We start from the raw sequence: 21,890 nt of genomic DNA on the forward strand, positions 1-21,890 counted from the left end.
AAGCCCATATTCCTGACTTGAGTCTTGAAAAAAGGCTTGCCAAATTGTCCAAGGTTAAGCAGAGGTCTTTTTGCCCATAAAAGGCTCATGCATTTAGGTTGACTTTGTTACTCCTGTTACTTAGTATCCCTCCTGTTGTGTTCACCTCTCGCCCCTTACTACTTTTTTTTTTTTTTAACTGCTCTTAAATTAGCACAAAAGCAACTTTTCACCACCAAATTTTTATTCAAACATTCTTTAGCTTTGAACAATGTCTCAAAGTAGTGTTTAACATTAATTAATAGAATTAGACATAAAATAACTGCAGTGAAAATACAAATAGGCAATACAAATGTATTACAAAATGAACATGACATGTAAAAAATTCATGGAAAACCAAACACCAAACTCAACATGAAGTGTGTGTGTGTGTGTATTCATGCACATGAGTGGCATGTGACACTCAGGTGAGAGTGGGCCTTGCAAACATAGGCATCACATTTGCAGCATCTCAGGCTTGTTTTGTTGTCTCTAGGGGCACAGAGCTCACAGCGCTTCCTTTTCTGCCCACGTCCTTGTTGGGGGAGAGTCAGGGCAGCGGCTGGGGCTTGCACACTCTTAACCAGACTGGCAGAGGCTGGTGTGCAGGGAATGTACTGGTGCTGTTGAATAAGAGGAATCACCAAAGTTTTCCCCAGCTCTGCTAGGAAAAGTCTCCTCTTGAAACTCCTCCCCTGATTCCAGGTTGGGTCGATGGCTGTCCGCACCACATATGCGTTGAAAGCAGACACATCAAGGATGTTGTGGAACAGTGCCACAGGCCAGCGGGCTGTCATTCACTTGCAGGTGTATGCAGGGCTGGAATGGGACAAAAAAAAAAAAAAAAAAAAAAAAAATCGGCCCAGGCATTTTGACTAGAGACCGGCCCACCAGGTATTATAGGAAAAACCATAAAGCTTTTGAATGAAAACAAACTCTGTTGTGACAGTGATGTACACTGTCTTGTTGGTAAATATGTTTCTAATAAACTTAAACCTACACCATTCTCCCTATTCTGGTATTCTAAACAGTACTTAGCCGAAACCCAAAGACTGCTTGGTTGAGTTAACCTCCTGAACTATCTACAACACATGGTGGAAACCTGACATTAAGACAGAGAAGACTACAGGTGAGACATGATCATTACTGAATATTAAAAATAATAAATGAACGATTTAGTGATATTTTCATAAATGATTTATTTACCACATCAATAAACAGCATGGCAGGGCAAAAATATTTTTTCTAACATGGCAACCTTTATCATGACGGTCATGATATCGGTTTGGATATGTGGTGAGAGGGAAACATGAAGATGAAACCAGGAGATGTCCATACTGAATCATCTGAACAGGTGATTGAGAAACAGGTTTACCTTTTAGGTGACATGTATTAGTTGAAGGGAACCTATGGACTGTTTCTCAGAGACAAATAACACCAGGATCCTTTTCTACGTAGCTGACAGCTGGTAACTGTGCAGGGGCGGGTCTAGCATAGTTTTGACAGGGGGCCAGGTAGGGCATTAACAGGGAAAAGGGAGCACAAAGAAGTACTTTTCTTCCTTATTCTCATTTCAAATGTCTAGCTTTTAATAAGTAATTATCTGAATCTTACAACCAAAGTTTTTATCTGGTATAAAATCTATAGACATCATACATATACCAACAAGACAGTGTACATCACTGTCACAACAGCGTACACCTAAACTTGGTTTATATCTGACCCAGATAGACTGCAGATCATAACTTCTTACCTGAAGTTCAGTTCCCCTGATACTCGGACCGGCGGCCGCCCCGGGTCTCTCCTGCCTCCCCTTTCCCTCATCCACCTGCTGGCCTCCACCACTTGCTAATGTTACTGAATCTGTGGAAGCTCCGCCATAGCCACCACCAACCAATTGAGTTATTCTTACACATCTGCCAGCATCTGGCCAATCCACTACCTTTAATTGTTTATACCTTTACGAAAAAAAACAAAAAAAAAACAAAACACATCGGCCTATAAAATACAAAAAAATCACCAATGGCCCACTGGGCAAATGCCCGATGGCCAGTCCAGCTATGGGTGTATGTACCAATAAGCTGCAATAAAAGGAACAATAAATATGAGATTGGGAACAATATTGAATCTGTAGTATACAAAATGCTATGATTGACATAAATAAAAATAAAATTAAATGCATGATGGATGAAACTTTACATTACCTTATCAAGGCAGTCAATGCCTCCTTTGTTCTTGTTAAAGTCCTGGATCATAAGGGGCTTCCTGTCCTCTGTGGTGCTGACAGCAACGTCTTTGTGCAGCATGCTCATCAGAACATGTCTATTCTTCTTGGGAACATATGACACAAGAGTGTGTGTGTCAGTGAAAGCAAATTTTGATGAGAGTGCCTCTCTTCCTCCATAACAGTGCAGGGTGAAGTTCAGGCTTGTTCTTCCTCACTGCCCCTACGATGCTTTCTTCTCAGCAGCTTCTGACCAAGAGCATATGATGTGAATCAGTTGTCACAAGTGATATTATGCCCTTGGAGGCTGGTTGGCATGTCCAGCACAACATGCATAGCCTGGTTTTCTTCTGGCCTTCCAGTACTGGGTTTCCACGTGTAGACCTGCATATTCCAGGCATAGCTGCTTCTGGCATCACACGCTACCCAGATCTTTATACCACATTTCCCTGGTTTGCTTGGAATGTACACCCTGAGGAACACCGACCTCTGAAAGGAACCAGGCACTCGTCAACTGTCACCTCAGGGCCTGGATTGTACATAAGTGGTAGGCACCACCACTGGGTGAAAAACTGGCTGCTGTCATGAACTGGCTGTGTGGAGGCAGAAGAGGACCCAAACGCAAAACTCACGGAGACAAAAAGCTGAACTCAAAATCACTGCTTTATTGCAGGCTTCACAAAGAAACAGAACTAAACTGGGAATGCTAACAGAAGACCGAGGGAACACAGAAAGACACACAGGTTCGGGGAGGAGATATTGACAACGCGACACTGAACTGAGGGAGACATGCACATAAATACACAGAGGGTTAACGAGGGAAGTGGGAGCACACGGGGAACACAGCTGACACAGATAATCATAACGAGACAGGGCAGGAGTGAACACAACATGACGCATACTGGCGAGAGACTGTCAAAGTAAAACAGGAAGTACACAGAGGTTCAGACAGGAGGAGAGAGAGCACAGACATAACGGGCTGGGGAAAACATTAAATGAAACACGAGGGGAAACGAGGGCTCACGGATACACAGAGGGGCACACAGGGGGTAATCAAATAAGGAACATATTTAACAGAACCTAGGAACCACAGCATACGGAACAAAATACAAAAATACAAGAAAACTAAGAATGCTGGGCCAACATGGCCCAGGACCATGACAGCTGCCTGATGGTTGTATTTTACGTTTTGCCAAATGTTTTTCATTTGAAAAGGCTGGACTAGAGGCAGGCCACTTCAGCACCCTAACTCTTCTACTGCGAAGCCATGTTGTAATAGTTGGAGTGTGCAGTTTAGCATTGGCTTGCTGAAACATGCAAGGCCTGCTGCGGGCTTTTGAGCTGAGCACAGATAAGGCAGATGGTCTCACTTTCCTCTTTAATCTGGAGAGGCCATATTCTTCCAGAAGTTCTGAGATTATGACTATACGTTTTTGTTTTGGATGCAGTTCTGTTTGAGGAAAGATCATGGTACCTTTCAAAAATCTGAAAATGAAGTGTTTAATATGTTCTATTTTCTGCATTTAATGTGAACTTGGATAAATGAAAAATATTTTGACCTTTTTACTGAAAAAAGGAAAAGAGACTCAGGCGCAGACTCACTTAAAGTCAAAACAGTACATTTATGTGTAAAAAACTGTGCAACTATATACAGCATAGTATGCACAGTGGTGAAGGTCCCAGTTCCCATGTCTTTTTTTTTTTTTTTTTGCCTGTCCCGTTTGGCTCTTTTGCCATCAGAATTGTTGTCTAAAGGCAAAGAAAGATGCCCAACGGATTTACTTTACCAAATGGACCATCCCAGCCTTGCCATAATGGTCCATTTGATTCACCTTTTATTGTTTATTTTATTTTCACTTACTGAATATGGGACAGACTTGACTGGGGGAAAGAAGGGGAGAAAGAAAGAGGGAAAGAGAAACAGCTGAGAAGAGGGACGGGGGAGAAGGGCAAAAAACAAAAACCAACAGAATGAGCAGAAAAAGAAAAAAAAAGAAGAAAAAAAGAAAAAAAATGCATATATCAATCACCTGGGTCACCTGCTGAGAAAGAAAAAAGAAAACAAGCAGAAGAGAACAAGAGTAATAGAATAAACAACATCACAATGATATATGGGAATATGACAGTAAATACTAAATATTAAACATTATTGTGCAGCACATAAGATCAACAGAACACAGTGTGCTTTGAGGTAGGAGCCAAAAAGGGTGTAGTTTGTGGGTGTGATCACCCGTGTGTACACCTGTGAGCATGGACGCGCTTGTTTTTTTAAAAGGTTCCTTCATGTAATGATCTGCTAGAGGGTGTGGGGGGGCTTCCCATGTCAAGGGATTCTCCATGCTCGATTCTCTTTATAAACACCCCCTCTAAACTCAACAGAAGGATTATCCAGCTCCTGCACAAAGAAGACACAGGTAAGTTTTCCACAGAAGTTACACAACTGACTAGCAAGCATCAGAGCCAGGAGCTTCACTAACTGTAAATAGTGCAACAATACAGCAATGACTGAAGTTCAGCTACTCCCTTAAGTAGTGGCTAAGGAATCAGGAGGAATCAGAAGCACACATGCTCCTCCATAATCATGGCTCAAGAGTGATCGTGGCTCAAGAGTTGGGAATTCGCCTTGTAATCGGAGGGTTGCCGGTTCGAGCCCCGGCTTGGACAGTCTCTATCGTTGTGTCCTTGGGCTACTGGTGGTGGTCAGAGGGCCCGGTGGCGCCAGTGTCCGGCAGCCTTGCCTCTGTCAGTGCTCCCCAGGGTGGCTGTGGCTACAACGTAGCTTGCCATCACCAGTGTGTGAATGGGTGAATGACAGGATGTGTTGTGCTGGGCAGACACTGTGCGATTTTTTCAGTCGCGCGATTCAGCTCCTGCTCAAACTGCACGATTGACTTGCAGGGGTTAGAAGTTCATAGGTCACGATGCAGGGTCTCACACTATACGGCCCGATGCTCCGATGTGACCTGAGTGCTCACACTGTGCGTCCATAAAATGAAGGTTATAACAGAAATTCTGTCGCTCTCCCTCTCTGTCTTTCACTCACACAGACACACCACCACCATCAACTTTGCTAAATTGCTAATGAAAAACATTGATCAGGCAGCTGTGATTGAGCAGCAATGTAGATCCAACTATTTTCACGGTTGTTGTGGTCGTGATAATTTTGTGAGGCCACATCGAAAAGGCTCGGATGAGCTTGCCATAGTTCTACAAGTTGTGCCTCCATCGCTTGTGTCCAGATCACACGCTGCACTGCCGTGCTGCGCCGTCTTTTTCGCTGACATTTGTGTTTGCACGTGCGCAGTGTGAAAAACTACAGTGACACCCTCACGACCAAGCGATTGATGATCGGGAGCTGGTCGTGAGGTGTTAATCGCTTCTTGTTACCCCACGTATACTACACTATGCACGACGCACGATGAAGGCCAAACTCGGGCCGATCGCCAAAACGGTCGCATGACTCAAAAATCGGCTCAAAATGGGCCAAAAATCGCACAGTGTGAGCCCAGCATAAAGTGCTTTGGGGTCCTTAGGGACTAGTAAAGCGCTATATAAATACAGGCCATTTATTAACAGCAGAATAGCAGGAGTCCTGCCCAGACACAAAAACAGGCACACTGGTACTCTCTCTTTCACACACAGACACACACACAGACACACAGGGGAGAAAGGAGAAACAATGTATAGAACCAGAAGAGGGAAAATAGACAGAAATGGCAGGACAGCCCAACAAGAACTTAGGGACCAATACTGTACACTAATTGAACAAAGGGCTACTTTCATGTATCCTTATATTACCTATTGAAAAGTTATTTCTCCAAGTGTTGTACTGTCTAAATTTTGGCACACTTTAATCATGCTGCTATCCACAAATTTCATGCTTTTCAGTTTTATATCTCCGCATAATTCTCTCTGACCTAATTTCCCAAAGGGGATTGTTTAAATTTCATTATATCTATCGTTACATCTATGTCTTATCTTAATAGGTCTTAGCTTTTTGTGATTGGAGTGCCCTGAAATCTGTTCTCTATCAGTCGTCTGGGCTGCATGTGTGGGAGCGTAACTGAGTTTCTCTCAGACAAGCAAATCATACTGAAGTTGACAAAGAGATTGATACACCTGATATTGATCAAAGTCAAGTCAAGTGTACAAATTACAAAAACATTATTGACACAAATGTAAAATGACAAGGCAGCAAAGAAAAGGGGTAGATAGGCGCTTTGTTTATTCATCTCTTTTTAACCTCTTAAACCCCAAAGGGGTTTCTGACCTTCCTGCTCGAAAATGCAATGCCCAAATGTAATCGATCATTTGTCTGCAATTACAAACTCTGTGCTTACAATTTTGGTATCAAAATAAAGCTAACACTTGTGAAATTTCATCAGATGTGTAAATATTGAAGCAGATATTACTGTGTCAAAGTTACTGAGACTGGAACACAGAAAAAGTAAGTAGATTTTATCCTCGCCTAATTTTCTTTTTAATTTTTTGGCATTTAACCCTTTTAAAAATATGCCTCAGTTAACATTTCATTCCATAAATTCAGGAACCAACATATAAACATCATCTGTGCAAAGATTTATGTTTCTAAAGTGAAACAGTGAAAAATTACAGCCCTGTCAATACATGAATATCCACAAATGTCCAATTTTGGCACACAATTGGACACCATGCCAGTTGAATTTTTTAGGTATTAAAGAGCAGAAATGAATTAATTTTATTAACAGTCCGAAAAATGCATTTTTAAAAAATTTATGTTTTTGAAGAAATAACCACACATTTTTTTTTTTTTTTTTTTGCCTGTCCCGTTCGGCTCTTTTGCCATCAGAATTATTGTCTAAACGCGAAGAAAGATGCCCAACGGATTTACTTTACCAAATGGACCATCCCAACCTTGCCGTAATGGTCTATTTGATTCACCTTTTATTGTTTATTTTATTTTATTTTCACTTGCTAAATACGGGACAGACTTGACTGGGGAAAAGAAAAGGGAGAAAGAAAGAGGGAAAGAAAAACAGCTAAGAAGAGGGACGGGTATAAAGGGCAAAAAACCCCCAACAACAACAAACTAAGAAGACAAAAAATACAAATATCAATCACCTGGATCACCTGTTGAGAAAGAAAAAAGAGAAATCAAGCAGAAGATAAAAAGAGCAACATAATAAACAACATCACGATGATCTATGTGAATATGACAGTAAATACTAAATATTAATCATTATTGTCCAGCACGTAAGATCGACAGCGCACAGTGTGCTTTGAGGTAGCAGCCAAAAAGGGTGTAGTTTGTGTGTGTGAGCACCCTTGTGTACACCTGTGAGCATGAACGTGCTTGTATTTAAAAGGTTCCTTCATGTAATGATCTGCTAGAGGGTGGGGGGAGCCACAGCCCCGTCCACCAGGGCATGAAGCAGGTATGGAGGAGATCAAAACTCCAGACATAGAGGCCCTCAGAACACAAGAGACCAAGGAAGACCAACAGAGGGGCAGCCGCGCCACTGTCCCAGAAAGAGCTGAGGAGAGTCCCAGATGAGGGGTCACTCAGCAGCCATGGAGCAGAAGCCGGGGGGGTTGCAGTGACGTGCCTGTGAGCTCCGCCGGCAGCCAGCTGTGCCTGAGTGACCGAGCCCCAGGTCAAGAAGCTGAGGGCACCCCACCCCTGAAGTGGCCCGAGCGAGCCCCAGGCTTCAGGCCCCGACAAGCAGCCACCAAGGAGTGAGCCGGTGTGTACCTGGACGCCCACACGAAGAACCACCAACACACCGATGTCTGAGGGCGTCTGCCACTGGCAGGGGAAGTGGTAGGGGAGATAGGCCTCCATACCTTGGAGGGCCTGAGATGTCCCTAGAGAGGTGGTGTCTGATACCCAACCTGACATATAGACACAGACATACAGGCACACACAGATACAAACATCCATTCCCACCCCCATGCTCTCATATGCAATTACTCAACACTCACCCAACGTGGAGACAGACATAAAGAGACGCTGTACACACAATCACACTCCCCAAGCGTACGCTATACCCCAGGTCTAGGTGTCACTTCAACCAATCAGACGTTGCAAGGCCAAAACCCACGTGGGCCCAAATTTACTGCATGTGACGTCTGTCCAGTCTATAGGTGGGTCTAAAATGGAGGTTTTGACGAAAAACGGCTCTGATGTGGCTAGGTAGGCGTGGTAACTGCTGATAATCACGTGGCTGCAGGCTACCGGCAAAAATAACAGAGGAAATCGGTACGCCAATTTCTGTGTTAGCGCATTTGCGCCGCTGTGTGTTTTTGTGGTCTTCTTTTGTGGCTCATTCAGTGAATTATCAAATAAAAGTGAAAGCAAAAGGGAGTCCTAAACTCTGAGATAACAAAATCCAAAAAGCCCAAAGAAAGACACAGGGAAGCAGACAGGTGGGTAACAGTAAAAAGACTCGCACAGAAATCAGTGGGGAGTGGAAACACAAAGGTAACACAAAACAGCTGAGACTAATCAGGAACAATGAGACTGGCTGAGTATAACTCAATAAAGGGACAGGAGACAAACAGATAACCAAAAAAAACCAGAAAGTCACAGATTACACAGATGAGAAACAATCAAAACTGGTATAGAAAGACAAAAGAAGAATGGCTAATAACAGAGACAGCTACTGTGTACAACTGTAAATAACCCTCAACCAGAATACTAATATCAATAAACAGGAAATGAAACAAAGAACTAATGTTTAACACACACATATAAAGGGCGAGGGTTCAGTATCTTGCCCAGGGACACTTTAAGATATAAACTGAAGGAGATTGTACAACAAAACGCCAGAACCCATTCTACAAGAATTAAAGAAGCACTAAATAGCGTAACTCTTTCTCCACAGTTATTAACAGCATATAAACCTCTCCCCATGTAATTTTTTTTGAAGTGAACTTTGCTTTTCACTTTGGGAAGCTCTTTTGTACTGAAGCTTGTTACAAATTGACAATATTGAAAACCACAAAACTCTCTTTCTCTTTCTCCCACGTCTGCTGACAGCTTGGAATGAAGAGTGCCCATTCAAATGCAGACAATGGAGACGGGATGAAGTGAACAGAAAGTGAGTCATTTATCTCTGGCTAACAAGGGTTAGCAAAGAAGGACTTGAGAACATAACTTACTCAACGAGAAACACAGGGGAGGCACAGGAACAAAACTGAAAAACTAGAAACCACAAAATAGAATCAGAAAATAACTAAGGAAGCTAGAAATGCAAATTACTAAACCATGAAAAACACTAAACCATAGCCATAAATCAGAAAACACACACACTGTGTTTCCAGACCCAGGACCATGACAATTTCGGTCTTTTTAAAAATATATTGCTTTGAAAATGAGAATGCATTATTTAAAAAATAATGAAATAGCTAATTTCTTTTGAAATGTTGTACCTTACTTGCATGTGTTGTGCCTGCATGGGGCAGTCTGTCTCTCCCTAACAACATTTACCTCATCAAACAGATGTGACTGCTTTTTTTATACTTCTAAAATGCCACGATCAAGTTGAAATGCCATATTGCCATGACAGATAAATGAGGCACCTTGCAAAAAATATACAAAAGAGAGTTGTTGCAGTTTTTTTTCTTTTGTTTTCCACTGTAAAGAAATTGCACCCCATAAGATACACTTCAGGCCTGTATTTATTCAGTCTCACCCTTTAACTGACAAACTGAACTGCCTGCATGTCAGATGTGCCATGACGCACATCAGTCAGATTAATTTTTATAGCTAGGCCCTCAATCAGGGGGAGCAGCTGTAACCCTTCATTCAATCCTAGCTTTGAATTTCATTTTAAAGACAAATTTAAGGGAGCCTTACAGCACTATCACAGCTCAGACTCTGATGATGACATTTGAAGAAATGACTGAGGTGCCTCAGAGTGATAACATCATGACTGTTTTGAACAGTTTGCTGGTATTTTTTCCCCTTATTGATTTACTTTTATCTTGCATGATGCCCCAAAGGAAATTGCTTGGCAGGAGAAGATATCTTTGCAAGAGTGGTGTGTATCTGTATATCCTATATATGACACGGCATCCTTTCAAAGCCAATTAGTCGTGGCATTAACAAATCCTGTAGCCAGCATTGGCCATGGGCACATATTATAGCTTTCATGGCGGTAGAGTAATGTCTTTGTGTTGGACACTCAATGATAGCAGTAAATCCAGTGAAGAATCTCTGAGCATTGCAGTAATGACACCATCAAAAGGTTTCAAGATAATTTGTGGCTGTCCTCAGATTTATAAATATTCCAAATGGGATTTGCAAATGAACTATATGTGAAAGCCTAAAGAGGAAGCGATACAAGAAAAATATGTTCTTTGAACCATGTTTGCAAAATAATTATTCCCAGCCTGTGATGAAGGTAATTATGCAGGTTGGCTGGCATTATTCAAATGAAAAGCAGTTTAGCAAAACAGTTTTATCTGCTTTTGTGTGTCTGGTACTCTTCTAACAAGGGAGCAAAACTAACCAAAGAAGGAGGAAGATAGAGGACTTCACAGCTATGTGTGAAATGAAGGCTCTTGAGAATTTTGTGCTTTAAATGAGTTTGATGAAAAAAGTCTGCAGTTTCTTGGTGTGAGTTGAAAGCAGGTTATCCTAAAAATGTCTCAAATATTACCCCTGAATATAATTTTTAATGGTACCTTTTTTATATTAACATTCTATAACTTCATGAGCATCTCCAAAAGTTGATTCTGTTCATCTGGACGTAGCGTTTTGTGGGAGAAACGTTTCGTCACTCATCCAAGTGACTTCTTCAGTCTCAGCTGACTGCAGGTTTCCCCAATCTTAAAGACTTAATGAGCAATTCTTTTTTAAACTAGACTTTTTTGTTTGTTTGTTTTTTTTTTTTGGCTTCTTCCACCAACAATCAAATTTTTTACCTTAAATATTTTCATAGTTTTGTTTTCAGTTGCAACAGCCTTTTAAAAAAAGCCCCACTATACAGTATAAAAAACAGCAGATGGCAGAGGCTGTGCTGTCAACAGTTCTGGGCTTAGGACCCAAACCCAGACTCTGAGACAGACAGAATAACAAAAAGCCAGCCCTTTGTTACAACTATAAAATCCACAAACGTCCATGCAAAGGAAAAATTAATCCAAAACAGAGTGGAACAAACTGCAATTAAAACAGAGACTATGACAACCCTAACTCAACTAAAAGGAAAGGTGGGGTTTAAATACAAGCCAAGGAAGTAAAATTAAAAGGTGCATTAGACCAATCACTATCAAAAATTTAAAAAGAAGAAAGTAAACACTGAAACCAAAAACAAAAAATCACAGAGCAGGAGAGTAGAGAAAAGTAGTAATAATGGTTTAAGACATCGAGCCAGCCACAGGCCAGAGCCAAGGAACAACTCTGGGAATCAGTCTAGAGGCCAAGAATAGCAGAATACTAAGTCAGAGAGTTGACTCGAATGCAGGACAGAGCAGAAGCTTCGTTTAGTGAGTGAACCTGAAGGTGGCACAGGTCAAAGTCTAGAGGACTCCTTTTTGGCCAAATCCTTACTGGAAGGCAAGCAGGAAGCCAAGAGTGGAGGCAAGGTTGTTAGGTAAATGGTAAATGGTAAATGGCCTGTATTTATATAGCGCTTTACTAGTCCCTAAGGACCCCAAAGCGCTTTACACATCCAGTCATCCACTCATACATTCACACACTGGTGATGGCAAGCTACATTCTAGCCACAGCCACCCTGGGGCGCACTGACAGAGGTGAGGCTGCCGGACACTGGCGCCACCGGGCCCTCTAACCACCACCAGTAGGCAACGGGTGAAGTGTCTTGCCCAAAGACACAACGACCGAGACTGTCCAAGCCGGGGCTCGAACCAGCAACCTTCCGATTACAAGGCGAACTCCCAACTCTTGAGCCACGATTGCCCCTGGTGGTTAGGGTAAGGGGGCAACAGGACCCATCTGGAGGCTTGGAAAGAGGCTGGTCACAAGAAGGCAAGGTAGAGGCAATGAAGGTGGCAGATTCCTTCAGATGACTTGGCTGGATGCTGGTGATGTAAACTTTGTCCCTCTGGAGGCTGGTGATGGGGAGGACTTGACACCTCCTGAGACTTGGATGGAGGCCAGTGGCCTGCTCAACGTGACTGACTGATTACATCCCACTTCCCTGCTCTGGAGCCTTCTTATCCTTCCGTACCTAGTGTGGTAATGAATGATCCTAATGATCATCCTAATGATCTTAAAGGCCTCACCATCTGATTAGGCCGTATTGCCCTCCTATGTCCAATTTAACATGTCCTCCCATATCTTTTTTTCAGTCGTATACATTGTCCACTATCCCAATTACTAAGCTGAGATCACAATTTTTTATATTCCCCTGTTGCCTGTCTTGTGTTTCTATGGTGTATTGACAGTCATGTGCCTTTTGTGCTAGGGTGTTTTTTCTGTTCTCAAACTTTTTCCTAGCAGCCTAGATCTCACCCTGGGTCTACACACCTGAATCACATGATTAGTTCATTACCAGGCTTCTGGAGAACTGCAAGACATGTTGAGGAAGTCATTTAGCCATTTAAATCAGCTGTGCTGGATCACGGACACATCTAAAAACTGCAGGACACCGGCCCTCGAGGCCTGGAGTTGGGGACCCCTGCTTTACAGTATTACAACTGTGTATTTACTTTTCAAATATTTCTCACTTACTCTCAATACATGTTCGGTATCAAATACATAAAGAGAATCAACATATTTCACTGTTCTGATTGACCCTTGATTGATTTATTGAAGTCTGTGTTACTTGGTCCACTTTTTTTTTGCCAGGTGTCTTTTTTTTGGGTGCTCTTTTGAAACTCTTTGCTGGCACAGCCTTCACTGTCAACTGATTGGGTCCACTGGCACTTCTCAGTCTTTTTGTCTGGCACTCTGGGTTTGTGTTGGATTTCCTTTTCTTTGCAGACAGGATGCAATTTTCTCCCAAGATGTGCGGGGCTTTATTGGTGCTGCCAAGGCTCGCTACAAAAGAAATATACCCAGTTATTATCAAGTCAATGAGAGCGTGTAATTAAAATTTTTATTTTAGTTTTTTTAGATTTTGCAAATGGATATCAATAAAAAAGATATTAAAACTTTGCTTGAATGTATATTGTAAAAGAAAGTCAGTATAGTTTTTGTGTAATAACGGGATATCTGTATTATAACAAGCTGCTGACTCTGATGGAGTAGTGTAACGAGCCAAGTTGTAAAGTCACACTAACATCATACTGTAAATACTGCAATCCTAACTTTAGAAATAACTTCTATTTGAAAAGTGTTGACACTTTTTAATGTACTGGTGTCATTTTTAAGTTGCATTACAACTACAATAAATTCTAGACATCAATTTTCAGCTGCAGTGCAGGAAAGGGAGCAGCTGACTCACCTGAGATTCTTTTAGAGGCCACAGGATAAAGATCGTTTATCGTCTCATAGACCGTGCTACTGGTAACCTTGTTGATTGCAATAATACAAGAAAATACTCCACTGTAAATATTCAGAAGATAAGTTTAACTGTGCTGATAACTCTGCTGTAATCGAGTAAGTGAGTGCAAGAGAACAGTTCATCATAATCTGTAGTAAGTTCCTGTTCAGATAGGACACTGTGAACCCTGAGTACACAGAAAATGCTTTTTTATCTAACATAGATCGAAGCGAGAGATCGAACAACCAACCTCCTGATTAGTAGATGACCTGCTCTACCTCCTGAGCTACAGCCAGCACATAATGATGAGTGTATTTAAATTTACTTTTGAATACGTCGACAGTCTCCTGTAGCTTACTGTATTCTGCACAGACATCTTCAAGTCTCTGCATAACTGTAACATATTATCACTTATGTATCTAGATAAATATATACTATCTTTATAAAGATCATTTGTCAAAAAATTAGCAGTAAAACACGGTAAAAACACGTCACTGTATATAAAACTGTATCACTGGTAAAGTAAAGCCTTAAATGTAAACGGAAAGTGTTTTCCGTCAGTTTTATGGATCGGTATTACTGCTGCAGATGTTTACGGTTGAGTTCATTTTAAACCTTTCATATTCTGTTTAAGCATAATATACTGTGAAATTTTATATTTTCAGTGTTTTTTTCTAGAAATTCTACTTAGAATAAAAGAAAGAAAAAACAGCAATTAAAAGGCCTGAACAGTGTGTGGCATTGTTGGCTGTCAGTGTCTACCGAGAGAACTAAACCACTAATGAAAAATGAAGATGGTGTTTTGGCAAAACAGCTTGAACTTAGTAGTGATCTCTCAGAGAGGCTAGTCTGAAAGTGCGGGTGATCCTGCACCTCTTCAGCTTGCTTGTGTAGCAGGGGAACAGCCGATCACAAGGGCACTGTTTCCTGCATTTTCTGTGAAATGCTGTGTTTCTTCTTCCCTGCAGTTTGGACTGATTGACACTTTTGCATAGTGATCTCAAACGGTGGACTTTTTATTGGTAGTATTAGCCACTGTTGTGTTTTGTTTGTACTAGCATATTTTTATTTAATAATTTGTAGATGCCGTAACTTTTATTGTAGAGGGAAAAATGATGTTTGCATGTGAAGCGCTGAGTACAATGTTTTCTCTAATTGTTTTAGCTTTTTGCTGTTTGTTCAATTTCTTAACAGTTAAGTAAACTGAGAAAAATTTCCAGTGTTTCTAAACAAGAAAAGGTAGATGGGGGAAGATTTCCGTGCAGAGTGCAGACGGGCAGTACAAATGGTCTGTTTCAGTTTTAGTTTGTTATGAACTGCTAAATAGTGGAGGAAGATGTTTTTGTTTCTCTGTAATGGGTGGTGGTCATCTCTGCTTGGCTTTCTGTAAAAGTCAAGTTTATGCACAGGTCTCTTAAGGTCCAGCCATTACAATTCAATCAGCCCCCTTCATTCTTTCCCTTTTCAGCTTGTTGTAGATTTGCCTCTGTACTCGGGATCATTGTCCTGTTGCATGACCCAGTTTCAGCCAAGCAATTGTGTCTCCCAGGAAGAGATGCGAATCCCTTTGGTTTTGCGTCAGGAAGGTCAGTGAGCATAAAAACTCTGACAAATTAAACATGCAGAGCTATCTGCTGCCCTTCTGCTGTGGGGACCCCTTGTGAATAAAGGAGCTGTAAGTAGCTTAGTAGCTATTAAAGGCATCCTGTTTGAATAGATACAATCAATAGGTGATAACGAAAACCATAATCGTAATACTGTATATACAAATACAAAATTCAAAGTTCATGAAGTCCTACCTCTATCTGTTTCGACAAAGTGTTTCTGCTTAGCTGTTCATGGGTATATGCGCCTTGATGAACTGGCTACATGAATAGAGATAAAGACCCTCTCTTAGAAAATTTGGAGTTAGAAGTTGGAGGGATGGTGGTCAAAGTTTGTCAGGGCATAACTGGGGTTCAGGAAATCACCGACCATGTTCTTTGGGGATATTTTATATTTAGAAAAAAGACCCATGATGGTTTTGTTGAAAAGATGTTGTGTAAATGGTCTTTTACAAGCCTCCACGTGGGATGAATTGGGAATGAAAGACTGGTCTCTCTTCCGTCTAAACCCAGAATATCAGACATCAGACGTGTAATGGACATGAATAATGTTGTTTTCTTGTAGTTGGCTGAGTAGTTCTCACCGTAATACGCTTTCCTATATGAACCCTACTATGAAAAAATGTAATTGATGATCTCCAGAGCATTATATATTTAATCTATCTTTATTTATCTTTATCGATCTCTAATCTTTGATTTGTTTTCCTTTTTACCCATCACACCGCAGTCCCAGACAGAAACAATCATTCTTTTACATGTTTATTGTGTCTCCATTCATTGATTGTGATCAGACAACAAAACCTACTCTTTTAGGCTTGTAAGATATAACGGCTTGAATTGTTTAGAAGCTGAACTTCTCTGTAGGAGGTAATAAAACTATTTAAGACTTCTTGGTGAGGTTTGGGAAATAAAAAATATATATTTTCAAGGTTAGAAAAAGTCCATGGTTTGGGTTAAAGTACAAAAAAATGCCTGTATTTTTTTCCAAGCTTGAGTTTCTTTCATTGCCTGGGTGATGTTCCCTCTGAGGAGTTGTGAAATGTTCTTCCAACTATAATACGTTAGTTTCAAGGATATGATGTCTGCAAAGACGACATGGGGCAAATTGTGCCCATTTCCACAGAGAAATAGACTGTGTGACCTGACCGCATACCCCAGCTTTCACCCTGTGACACCTGTCCTCGTGGACATGACCCACGATAGCTGGATGGATGGGTGCACTGTTATCAGTAGACTGAACTTCACTAAAATGTTTATCAGTGGTAACGGTGGATGCTTGAAGAATCAAAAGATTTCAACTTCTTGAAATCTTTTTCTCATATTTAATTTTGATGCCTTGCATTTTTTTCTATGCTGTAGAAAATGTTAATTAAAATGTGAAGAGGTAGGCGTGTCTAAACTCTCTAACTATACGTGCTCAGTATTATGCCTTATAAAATACAAGAGTTGTGTTCTGAAAATGCCTTTTTCTGGACGTCTGTCGTTGTGTATTGTATATTTTCTGTATCAGAAACATGTCACGTGAAAGTTTAAACAACAATCATCCTGACACCATGGGGGTTTACCTACTTATGACAAACCAGACTTTTCCACACACAGCCCACAGAAACATCACTGCCCTAGCACTTGTTGTTATGGAAACCCTTAAACACGATTTTTGTTGTCCTTGATGCTCCTGTCCTCAGTCCACAACAAAAAACAAACTCATAAGTTGGAAATCAATAACCGAGGCAGCCAGCAGCCATAGACACACTGCTTTAGGCTGACTGTGGCAGTGGTTGACATTCAGCGGCAGTTTCAATGAGGCTGTTTGAAAATGCATAGAATAATGGGAATTATGGGGGCGCCAATCTGTCCAGCTTAGCAGAGTGTGGGGCAGAGCAGTGAGAGAGAGAAAAGTGACACTCTGACAATCTTCAAATGCAGCTCGCTCCAGTCAATCAGCCTCAGGCAAAAACTTTGATGCGACTTTGCTATGGGAAAACATTGCCGACCAATTTGCATGTTGCTCTGCCTCTTGTTTCACTGCTGCTATCACCTTTTAAAGAATTGGTGTAATCCATCTATCTATGTCTAACCTTGACAAGATAGGGTTCCTCCTCTCATCCCGAACTACCTGACTGAATCTCAATTAACTAAAATGCAGAGTTTACGTATGAAGTCTTGATTGGATCTCCAAAAACTTGCCTTTTCTCATTCCAAGGGCTCAATCACCAGAGTCTGATTGGTGATCTTAACCCCAGCGAACCCATAGAGATAGACTGCAATGCTGCGCTGTGTGGGTGGCCTCACATTCCCCTCCACAGAGAAAAGTTTCAAGGAGCTGCCCAGAGGACTTTTAAGAGCCAAGCTCTCAGGTAGCTTTAAAAAACACATTTGTTCCATTCACCAACACCCACTTTCAGCTCGCTGGGGGTGCACTGGGGGAGGGATTTTGATCATCTGCCAGTGCACTGTTGATGCTCCAGGAGCTTTGTGAGAATGTGTCTATAGAGGCCAGACTGTGAAGGGCACTCCTGCGGCTCTTCTGCCATCAGAAGCAGCAAATACATAAAAACAGAGTATAGCTCTTCAGCAGATCAATTTTCAGTTGGTTTCAATTAAGCATGACAAAAACAAGCAGCAGAAAGAGAGATGTATTACTGTTGAGATCTGATGGATGTTAGAGCACAGGAATAAAAAGAGAAACTCAGTGTTTATCTCTATGGATCATATGTAGCAGAAAGTACAGTGAGCGAGGCAGGTTTAGGCAACTCACAGCAGGGCAGAAAAATACTGGCCCTGTGGTTTCACAGAGGTGGAGAGACATAAAAAATGATTTGCAGAGAGAGATAAACAACTTTGTAAAGTGGAGAAGACTTGGCGGCAGAAGATGAAAAGAGCCCTCTGGTGCTGTTTGACCAGGTGCAGTGGTTTGCTGTGCTCAGAAAAAGCTGCCGTGTTTACTTCTGTGTGGAAGCATTTTGAGCTTTCGCCTCCACATACTGTATCCCAGTGAAAACCTCTTTAGGTTACAGAAACAAACACACACCATTACATCCAAAATACCCAACATAATTAATGATTTACTAATTAATTCATTAATGGAACTAGACTGCAGTTTTTACTGCATTATCTGACTTAATAGTGTTTCTGTTTTACACTCACCAAGATATCGGCGTACTAATATGTACAAGTTGAAGCAGTAGGCAAGGAACAGTATCTCTGACACAGGAAGATGGACTCTATTTATAGTTCCCTTGTTTGAGTTTGATTGAGTTTGGTTACATGCAGTTAAACAGTCTGTGTGGAGAAATAGAGGGAACACATTTGCGAAAAATGAAATTTTGAAACCATCAGTTGGAATACAATTGAGCTTTTTAATAAAACAAAACAAACAAGAGAAAAAAACCCAAATGCATCTGACTTTGTGGACAATGAGGCTGGATGGAAACAGAAAAATTGGCCATTGCCTCCAGAGGCTAAGCCAGCAGACCGTCTCTTCCAAGATTGTTCACAAAGCATTTTATTTGGCACGTGCACATCAACTTAGCTATGACTAATGACAGCAGTGCAATCAGTGGAAATCAAAACAACACAGACATGCCAAAAGCTGCAGACAATGTATATTCTCAGAGCAAATTGGAATCTTGACTATTGATTTATGGTTTAACTTGGGGTTTTTTTCCAGCCAGCTGATTTCCTGGATTTTCACTAAAACAGCTCAGAATAATAAGAGACAAAAACACTTAAACTAAAACAACAGCAGGAACAACAGGAAAACTCCAGGAATATCAAATGAGTGACACGTTTTGGATTAGAGAGTGGCTAGAGCTGGAATAAATGCCACTTAAATAACTGCACTTTTTTAAATTGCTCAGCAGAATGCAAAACATCTTTAGGTGGGCGGGCAAGTGCAGAAGACCAAGCACATCAGGTTCCACTCCTCTCGATGAAGAACAGATAGACGAGGCTGCAGTGAGCACAAATGGATGGATCTTAATTTCTCTCAGAATTTCATATTAGCAGCATAAATCTGCGCCCTTAACCTTCTTTGTGTCAACAGCCTAGGCCTGTGCTGGTGATATATTTTTGTACATTTATGTAATGAACCATGAATGCAGGTGGTACAAACAGAAAGTGAACTCTAAAGATGCATAATCCAAAAAAGACAAAGAGCCAGAAACAAGAGAGCACAGGGACATAGAACCAGGAAATTGACCCAATGTAATACGAATGATTACATGACAAGATTTGACCAAATCCCAATTAGGGATTAGAAACAGGAGGGGAAGGAGTCCCAGGCACATGCAATCAACAACAAGGAGACAGACAGGAAGCAAATCTGATGCAGAATATGAAGAGAATAAAAAACTGACTTTTAAAGTAAAACGTAAAATCAAAAGTGATAATACAAACAGGAATACTGCCACTTGCAAAATTCAATCCAATTCAATTCAATTTTATTTATACAGCGCCAAATCACAACAACAGTCGCATCAAGGTTCTTTATATTGTAAGGTAGACCCTATAATAATACATACAGAGAAAAAACCTGACATTCATATGACCCCCTATGAGTAAGCACTTTGGCGACAGTGACAAGGAAAAACTCCCTTTTAACAGGAAGAACCAGGCTCAGGGAGGGGCGGGGCCATCTGCCGCGACCAGTTGGGGTGAGAGAAGGAAGACAGGATAGAAGCGCGGAGAGGTCTATTATCTATTAGGTCTTATTAGGTCTATTATTATTATTATTATAAGACAGGATAAAGACATGCTGTGGAAGAGATTCAGAGATTAATAACAAGTATGATTCAATGCAGAGAGGTCTAAAATCAAGACATAGCACAGTAGACAACACACAAAGGCTAGTTAGCCAGTCACTTTAATTTAGTTCCACTGTGCAACCTCATTGTAACATGTGATGAGTAACTGGTAGGGTTAGCTGACAGCAAACTAACAATAGCCAAGTTACAAGAGCAGCCCTGTTTGGATACATTTCCTGACCATATCCACAGAAAACAGGATTTTGTTAAGTTAGTTTAGTTAGTCTGGACTCAGAGGGTAATCAGAATTTTTCATTATCGGTGCATCAGGTAATGATTGATTAACATTTAATACAGCTTGACTTAAAGTCAGCAACGACTTATATCTAATAACCAAGTAGAACAATTGTAAACCCTTCTACTGCCTCCTCCCTTTGGACATCACAAACACAAAGTGTCTGTATGAAGCTTAATCTGCGCTGCGGAGGAGTGTATGTGATAGCATAGGAGAACAGAGATGACTAGACCTCGACTACATCGTGAATAGGAGACATTGTTATCTTGCCAACTTGTATTTGCAGTGCCCCTGAGAATAAATTGGTACTAACACTACAATGCATTGTTAACCTCTACACAGGGAATTTTATATTAAGTGATTCTGAGCATGAATGCAACTTTTACTTTGTACAAACATTGCTGGGTCTGAAATTCTGTTCACATTCTCAGTTCAGAGGCATTCCCCATACCACATCATTTGTATCAATCATTAACAATAGAACAAAGAATCAAAGTGGGATTTACTGGTCAAATAAATGTTAGCACCATAACATCGGCAAACTCTCATTCATGTTACCTTAAGAGACTTAGTTTCACCTCATAGTTTTTCTTCTGCAGGACAATGGGAGAAATTGGGCCTTCTCTACAGTTTAAGAATAGAATAGAATAGAATAGAATACTTTTATTTGTCAATTTCTTCAAATGTACTTGCCTTACAAAGGAATTGAAATTACGTTTCACACTGTCCCATGCGTAGACATTGACAACAATAAGGTGCAGATGCACAACAAAAACAGCCCTAACAATAAGGTAATAAATAGTAATATAATAATATAAATAGTGCTAAAAGAAATACTAAAAATATATAGCAGCAGGTGTGTGCAATTGCAATGCAGAGGTAGTTGTTTCCAGTCAGGAATGTTTTCCAGTTCTTGGTTCAGAGAGTGTTTCCTTGTTGGAGAGTGTGCGCGGGGGGGCGGGGGTCCAATCTGTCTTCCTATACTTCTGCCAATCTGGTGATTCTGCTGGCTGGGAGCCGGGAGGGAAGAGAGTTCAGCAGTCTCACAGCCTGGTGGATGAAGCTGTTGGTGAGCCTGGTAGTGCGGGAGTGGAGACTTCTGTATCTCTTTCCAGAGGGCAGGAGGCTGAACAGACAGTGCGCGGGGTGGGTTGCATCGTTGACAATTGTGATGGCTTTGCGGGTGAGGCGAGTGGTGTAAATGTCTTGCAGAGAGGGGAGTGGTACACCAACTATCCTCTCAGCTGTTCTCACAATGCGTTGTAGAGCTTTCCTGTTATAGTCAGTGCAGCTACCGCCCCACACAGTGATGCAGCTGGAGAGGATACTTTCAATAGTTCCTCTGTAGAATGTAGTCAGGATGGGTGGTGGAGCACTTGCCCGCTTGAGTTTGCGCAGGAAGTAGAGGCGCTGTTGTGCTTTCTTGGCCAGTGATGCTGTGTTGGTGGTCCAAGAGAGGTCCTCACTGATGTGCACCCCCAGGAACTTGGTGCTGCTCACCCTCTCCACCGCAGCGCCGTCGATGGTCAGTGGGGGGTGACAGGTGTGGCCTCTCTGGAAGTTGACAATAATCTC

At 41.4% G+C, this 21,890-nt stretch overlaps 1 pseudogene; it reads right to left on the reverse strand.

The window, feature by feature from the left end:
* Positions 1–416: 416 nt before the first annotated feature.
* On the reverse strand, positions 417–2,632 carry LOC146644223 (uncharacterized; annotated as a pseudogene).
* Between the last annotated feature and the right edge of the window lie 19,258 nt (positions 2,633–21,890).

The sequence above is a fragment of the Rhamphochromis longiceps genome, linkage group LG22, assembly GCF_057381845.1.
Source record: "Rhamphochromis longiceps isolate RC_006_pf linkage group LG22, R_longiceps_female_GT1.1, whole genome shotgun sequence".
Taxonomy (NCBI): Eukaryota; Metazoa; Chordata; class Actinopteri; order Cichliformes; family Cichlidae; genus Rhamphochromis; species Rhamphochromis longiceps.